Below are 7,851 nucleotides of genomic sequence, written 5' to 3'. Positions count from 1 at the left end.
ATTCCATCTCTCAGTCTGGCATTCCATAGCGACAAGCTGTTCACTTGAGGCTGACTACAGGCAAATTTGCTTGAAAAAAAAAAGAGCAAAGATGATCCATAAAAGAACAAAGTGTTGTTACTGCATGTGCTAACTCCATCCTTGAGTTTTGGTAAAACTCCTCTCTGAATATTCTGCAGTTGTTCAGCAAAGGGAAGTTACTGCTGCTTTTCAGTCAACCCTGTGGAAGTGGAACTACGGAAAAAGCTCAGCACCAGAAGCATTATGTTTTTCCTTCTAGTCAGTGCCAGGATTTGAATAGAGCAGGCCAGCACCTGAGAACTGCTGTCAGCCCTTAAGCTTTCCACGTTCAAAGTGACAGAAGTCCAGCAGCAGCAGGCTGAGAGCCATATGATGTACTGACAGCAATTCACAGAGTGACACAGCTAGCACAGTAAAGCTGAGCTCCGGGTAGCAGGTAGGACATCACCTACAGTCAGGAAAGCAGAAAGGAAAGCAGCAAGCACAGAGCAGCTTCTGTGTTGATTAAATCCATTAAATAGGAGCTCTTTGGCACAGACACTACAAACAGCCCAGTGCTGGCCTTAGTTCCCTAGCTCCTGAAAAGTGCTGTGACTAACAAACAGTGAAAAAGTATTTATCATGGCGAGAAAGAAAATGCAACAAGTCTTGAGACTTTATAAACTTCTTGTTGATACATGAAAAACTGAATGTCAGAAGGATTTTGGGGGGGGGGAACAAACTGACCCTCACTTCACTACAACCTCGTTTCAGGTAAAGAGCAATAAGGTCTCCCTGCAGTCTCCTTTTGTCCAGGCTGTGACAGTTCTAGGTTATGCCTTTAAGAAAGGGACAGTTACTGGAATGCTCTGGGTGAATGTTTTGGTGTAATAAGGAAAACAAAGATAAGTCTAAACGAATTTCATTGGTAGATTGGTAGAATGCAACTTTAAATTTTAGCAACCCCAGTTCCCTCAGCTGCTCTTTATAATACACGTGCTCTAGACCCTGCTCCAGCATGCACAGTGGAGTGCCATTTTTGCCTTGCACACATGGGACTGAGTGGCACAGAGAAGAAAAACATTGAGCACAACTTAAATTTCCATCAAGAATTAAAAAGCTGTCAACAACCTTCATCCACAAACTGTAAAATACTAATTGTACCTTCCAATACATCCAGAAAATAATATTATGCTGCTTTGTAGCTTTTTTGAAGCAATCCCTGGCCAGTCTCTTTCAGTACCCTGAAATGGGCATCTCTGGGTTTTGTGTAAAAGGAAGTTCTTAACTGTCTGCAGGATGAAGAAACGCAGTAATAGATGCCACAGAAAAGGCCAACAAAAGGCAAGACAGAGTCAAAGGAGAGAAAAACTCTTTAGGGAGAATTTTCTTTCTTTATTCATTCTCCCAGTAAAATTGTAGCTAGTTTTGCAAGTAGTAAGTGATGCAGAGGGTAGGAGCATGACCCCAGCCCAGTGTTACATGCTCAGAACCTGCTATTGTGCAGTCACTGCCAGAGCACCCCCTTCCTCCCCTGCATTTTTTGTCACAGCAGAGCTGGGCACCAGACATTTTCCCTGTTCTCACTTCCCTGTTCTCTGCTTGTCAGCCCTGCAAGTGGAACTAACAGCTGGCTGCAGTTTAGCTCAGTATATGCTGACATACCACTCTGGAGAGCCTATTTAAAAGGTTAATGACTTTTTAAATCCAATTAGAGAGCCTAATTAGCTAAAGTAATCTTTGATCTGCCTACCAAGTTTCAAACTAGGTGAACACAATAAAGATTAATCTTTTATTCCTTTTTTCAAAAGGCACCAAATAGGATGTTGGAGACCTTCCCAGCCACCTCTTTTTTTTCAGGTAAGCACTGCAGTGATGCCTTCTGCAGAGCAACCTCACATACAGCAAAATGTTCAAGCTACAGACTTTGTGTACCAGTGTCATGACTTAAGCATTGTGATGTTGACACTTCAACCCTGACAAGCAGATAGGGGATGCTGCCATTCATGCTGGAATATAGACAGAACTGCAGTTTTTTGAGCAGCTAGTGTGGCACACTGGGTGAAAGAAATGTCTCATTTGAATGGAAAATACCAGCTAAAGATAGGGTGCTTCAAATTATAGACATCAATTTGATTTCTTCACTCCAGTATCTCTGCAGAATTTTTCCCTTGTGAACTAGACCAAGTCAAACCACCATGCTCTCACTGCTGCTTCTTTACATGTATGCATTTCCAAAGAGCCAACAAACCTGTTACTAACCCACTAACAAGTTCCTAGTTAACCATCTTTAGGTATTGAAATGAAACCCTGTTCCACCATTTCATGAACTACTCTTTCTCTTCCCTGCTAGGCATCAGTAGTAGCTATCAAAACCAGCCAACCAAAACCCAACCAAAGAAAAAACACCCAACACCCAACGAATAGAATGGAATGGAATGGAATGGAATGGAATGGAATGGAATGGAATGGAATGGAATGGAATGGAATGGAATGGAATAGAATAGAATAGAATAGACCAGACCAGACCAGACCAGGCTGGAAGAGACCTTCAAGATCATCGCATCCAACCCATCAACCAATCCAACCCACCTAAACAACTAAACCATGGCACCCCATCAAGTCTCCTCCTGAACACCTGCCCAAACAAACAAATCCCAACCAACAAAAAAACCCAAGACCCTCCAAACAACTTCCCAACCAACCAATGAAAACCAAACCAAAACCCAAAACCAAACCAGAAGTATTTTCCTAGAAACTGAAACTTAACTCACCAAAACACAAGACTTCAACTACAGCTCCTAAAATCCTCCAGTACATGGCTATCCTGGATATGTCATTAGCACCCAGCTTCAAAGTAGAAAGATGAAATTCACAACACATCAGATTATTCTTAAAATTCATATTGTAATGAATTGTCCTCAATCCTGACATTCAAAAGTATCCCAGGGTCTCAGAAAGCCTCTCCAGTTCCCTAGGAAAACCTTTCCTAGGAGCTGGAACATCCTGCCCAAGCCATGGGATTGGTAGCAATCAAAAAGTGAATTTCAGAGCAAAAGGATCAGCTGGACAAGAGGTTGCACACTACCAGTGGCTGCCCATTTCAAAGTCAAAAGGCTGTTTAATATGAATGGCAACACTCACTACAGCCATTGGAACAAACCGCTGGGAGAAGCTGTGTACTCTGACAAAATACCTCATCACCTCAGGCTCTCTCTGCTAAAACCTACACCTTATTTCCAGCCCAAGAAAAAATGATAATAAATGAAAACATTAGTAACAATTCACATGAAGGCATCAGCAAAACCTGTAAAATCATTATTTTCCCTAGTTGCATGCACTAAGTGTCAAACAAAGAAAGTACTGTCCATGGAGCTTGTAAATATGCTGCTTTGCCTGGGCAGAGCAAAGCACGGCATTAACTGCTGAAAAATCAAAGGCACTTTAAAACACCTCCAGCTCTGCAATGACTCGAGTGGCTTTTGCGTTCATTCGAGAGCAAACCGTGGACAAGGTCCGCACAGAACCCCTCCTACAGACCTCGCCCGAAGAGGTGCGCGGCTGCCACCGGGGACCCCTCCGACCTGCAGCAGAGAGAGGAAAGTGCAACAATGGGCAAACCACCCTCTGCTCCCGCGGCCACCGGCTGGTACCTGGAGCGGGGCCGTCTGGGGGCGGCCGGTGACCGGCAGATGTCCCCCTAGCTGCGCGGAAAGGCCGCCCTGCCCTGGAGGGGACACCGGGCATCGCAGGCGTCTCGTCGGGCACTGCTCGCTACCCCTCGCACCGGGACCAAAGCCCTCTGAGGTCCGGCGGTGTGCACTGCAGCCAGCCTCGGTTACACGGCTCAAGAGTAGCCCACTCCTTTGGAAATGTCTTTGAGACAGGAACAAGGAAAGGAGAACAAAGATGCTATCCACACAAGTGCCCTCCCTAGGGTTGTGGCATTTGTCTGGTTTTACCTAATGGCTTCTATGTTCTTAGAAAAGATACTTAGCTTTCCTCATCTTAGGAGACACTGCATCAAAGGGCCAAATTATTTCATTACCTAATTAGGAAACACGGTTATGACTCTTCTCAGTCAGTGACAACTCCATCATTTTACATTTCAGTTAAAACAATTTCAGAAGGCACAAAGCACTACAGAGCCTCTTTAAGAAGTGCAGGCAACACAGACATGTCACTGTCCTTAGTGGGAAAGGTAAGAACAACAGCAAACAAACCCCAGTACTCTTTTACATGCCCAGTGCAAGGAATTTGAGTAACCAAACTAGACCAACAAAAAGGAGAAAGAGAGTAAATACTTAGGACACAGCAGTATAAATCTTTGTAGGCAAAGGACTCCAGTCTAGAGGTGGATACTGAAGCAAGAAATCATCAGTTCAAGCACCTCACAACCACCACAAAACTAAAATCACCAGAAGCTGAGAGTGGAACAAGTGTCTGCACTAGATACAATGACAGGTCTTAATTTTGTGATCAAAGGCGCCAGAGGTAAGATTTTTTTCTTCCAAAATGCAAAGAGAAATTGCATGTATTCCAAACACAACAGTGGCCAAAACAGACTGTGAGCACAGAAGTGCAGAGAGAAGTCTTTTGAGCATCAGAACTCAACTTAGACTTCTCAGAAGAATATTATGTCCCTCAAGAGAAGAGGGATTGTTAATTGACTTTTGTGGGGAAGGGCATTTTGGTTGGAATTTGGTGGTGTGGGAACCTGGAGAAGAGAAGGCTCCAAGGTGACCTAATTGTGGCCTTCCAGTATCTGAAGGGGGCCTACAGAAAGGCTGGGGAGGGACTTCTCAGGATCTCAGGTAATGATAGGACTAGGGGGAATGGAATGAAGCTGGAGGTGGGGAGATTCAGGCTGGATGTGAGGAGGAAGTTCTTCCCCATGAGAGTGGTGAAGCCCTGGAATGGGTTGTCCAGGGAGGTGGTTGAGGGCCCCGTCCCTGGGGGTGTTTAAGCCCAGGCTGGATGAGGCTCTGGCCAGCCTGATCTAGTGTGGGGTGTCCCTGCCCATGGCAGGGGGGTTGGAACTAGATGATCCTTGTGGTCCCTTCCAACCCTGACTGATACAATGATACTATGATACTAAGACTCAGCTTCACGGGATGCAAAACTTAACAAATCTGTCCAAACAAAAAACCTTCATAAGCAATTACAGAAAAGTGTGTGAGCCATGAAAAGTCACAAGACTTTCAGTTCCAAAGATCAACATTTCTCTCTAAATCCTACCTCTCCAGCACCTTCCCTAAGAAAGCATGAGGTTGACTTTAAATTGTCTCATTTAACATTAACCGCCTTTGGTTAAAACTAGTTTGAAAATGTTTGGGGTTTTCCTGATCCATATCAATGTTTACTATGTAACATTTACCTCCACCTTATGATCCTGAATTTTGTACAGTTTTAAAAAACCCAATCCCTCCCCATACTCCCATGAGTTTTCCAAGTCCTTAGCCCACAGTTCAAGTTTCACTGTTACAGACTAAGGTCACACACAAAATCTTGTTTCTTGTAGGAAGTCTGAAGAAATTACAGTATCACAGTATCACTAAAGTTGGAAGAGACCTCGAGGATCATCGAGTCCAACCTGTCACCACAGACCTCATGACTAGACCATGGCACCAAGTGCCACGTCCAATCCCCTCTTGAACACCTCCAGGGACAGTGACTCCATCACCTCCCTGGGCAGCACATTCCAATGGCTAACGACTCTCTCAGTGAAGAACTTTCTCCTCACCTTGAGTCTAAACCTCCCCTGGTGCAGCTTGAGACTGTGTCCCCTTGTTCTGGTGCTGGTTGCCTGGGAGAAGAGACAAACCTCTTCTAGACTACAACCAGGTAGTTGTAGAGGGCAATGAGGTCACCCCTGAGCCTCCTGTTCTCTGGGCTAAACAACCCCAGCTCCCTCAGCCCCTCCTCATAGGGCTTGATCTCTCCCTGCTGCCTGCATATCCATACAATACAAATGGGTTTAGAGAACTTTAATGCAGATAATGAGGAAGATACAGTCCCACAGTGACAGGAAATAATCTAGATACAGAACACAGATTATGAGTCAGCACCCACAGACGCCAACTCAAACCTCCAAAGCAAGACACAGCTGTTTTTTTGCTAGAAATGGCTTTTGACTGTAGTTTTAATAATTCAAGATGAAACACGAGGATCAGGGTAAACTGAAGATTATTCAGCATCAGGAACAGCCTCTACAGACTTCACAAACCTGGACAGGTAATGCTGAGACACAGTGCATGAGACACCCCTCATGCTTCTTAAGTGTCAGTTCAGAGAGTGCTTGGCTAAGTCAGTCTCAAAAAAACCCAAGTTTGGTTTTTCTTTAATATGTTAAAAGAGAACATGGAAAAGGTCTACAGTTTGAGCTATGCATAAATCTTACTGCAAGTCTAGGGAGATCCTCTTACCCCTCTACCCTGCCCTGGCAAGACCACATCTGGAATAACAGCATTCCAGTTTGGGGCTCCTAAATTCAAGAGACAGGGATTTGCTGGAGAGTCCAATGGAGAGCTATGAGAATGATTGCAGGACTTGGAACATCTCTCCTATGAAGAAAGCCAGAGAACTGGGACTGTTTAGTCTTGAGAAGGCTCAGAGGGGATCTTATCAATGCCTACAAGTATCTGAGGGATGGGCAGCAAGAAGTAGCAAGTCTCTTTTTGGTGGCATCTAGTGGTGGGACAAGGAACAACAGGTGCAAGCTAGAACAGAGGAGGTTCCACCTCAGCACGAGGAGACCCTTTATGGCGAGGGTGACAGAGCACTGGAACAGGCTGCCCAGAGAGGTTGTGGAGCCTCCTATTCTGGCCACTCTCAAAAAATGCTTGGATGTGTTCCTAATAAGTCCTTCCCTAGGTGTTCCTGCTTTGGCAGGGGACTGGACTCTGTGATCTCTAGTGGTCCCTCCCAGCCCCTAATATTCTGTGATTCAGGCTCTCAAACACTTAGTAGCTAGACAACATGTGTGTGGACAGTATTATCTGACCCATAGACCCTGTACAGGCACATATACCAGAGCAGTTCCAAGAAAACCACTCAGGGGGGTGTAGAGGTGAAAACCAAAGCCCACACTGCTCAGATGGAAACAATCTTGGTCTGCATCACTAACTCTGTCTAGTAGCAAAGACGTGGTAGTTAGACCAGCTGATGGTGATGCACAAACTAGAAAGCCTGGGAAGTGATTTCAATGGGGAACATGGGGCAGGGGTGGAGAGGCAAAAAAAAGACTAAAAATCTTTATTTGGGAGGTACTTCAAGAAAAATATGGAGCAAAAAATGAAGGCTTACCCTAGCTGTAACATTCATGATGAATCCATCCTGTGGATGCCATTCTGAAAATAATCCTTTCTCACTGCATGTTTCCCAGACTGTGGGAAAGGGATTTGGGTAGGTCATAACTAGCAGAAAGCAAATCAATGTGTTCTTTCAAAGTGCTGCCTCAAGCAGCTGTTCCTGAGCAGTGCAAGCCTTGTCCTGCTACTTACAACAAAGATCATGGTGAAGAAAAGTTCATAGTCAAGTCCAAGATTTGAAACACATGAGAAGAAAGGTGGAGCACATGTGTACAGTAGTGATGGCTGGAGCTCTGCCATCACTAAAGGTGTCTGCAGAAGTCTTGTGGATTTGCTCCCATAAGGGTAACAATGGAAACAGAAAAGCTGAATCAAGCAGGAATATTCTGCTGATGGAAACTCAGCTAGAGGAACACCAGTGCTATTTAGTTTGCCTACAAAGAAGATGCTTCTTAGGAATTAAGAATGTTTGCAGTTCCTAGCATCAAGCCTGAGATTTCAAAAGATCTTTAGGGACACAAAGCTGCACAATGAAAATTAT

This window comes from Melanerpes formicivorus, unplaced genomic scaffold (assembly GCF_026170545.1).
Source record: "Melanerpes formicivorus ecotype bairdi unplaced genomic scaffold, bMelFor1.0.p_v2 SCAF_11, whole genome shotgun sequence".
Lineage (NCBI taxonomy): Eukaryota > Metazoa > Chordata > Aves > Piciformes > Picidae > Melanerpes > Melanerpes formicivorus.
The sequence above is the reverse complement of the archived record's forward strand: the minus strand, read 5'-3'. Positions refer to the sequence as shown.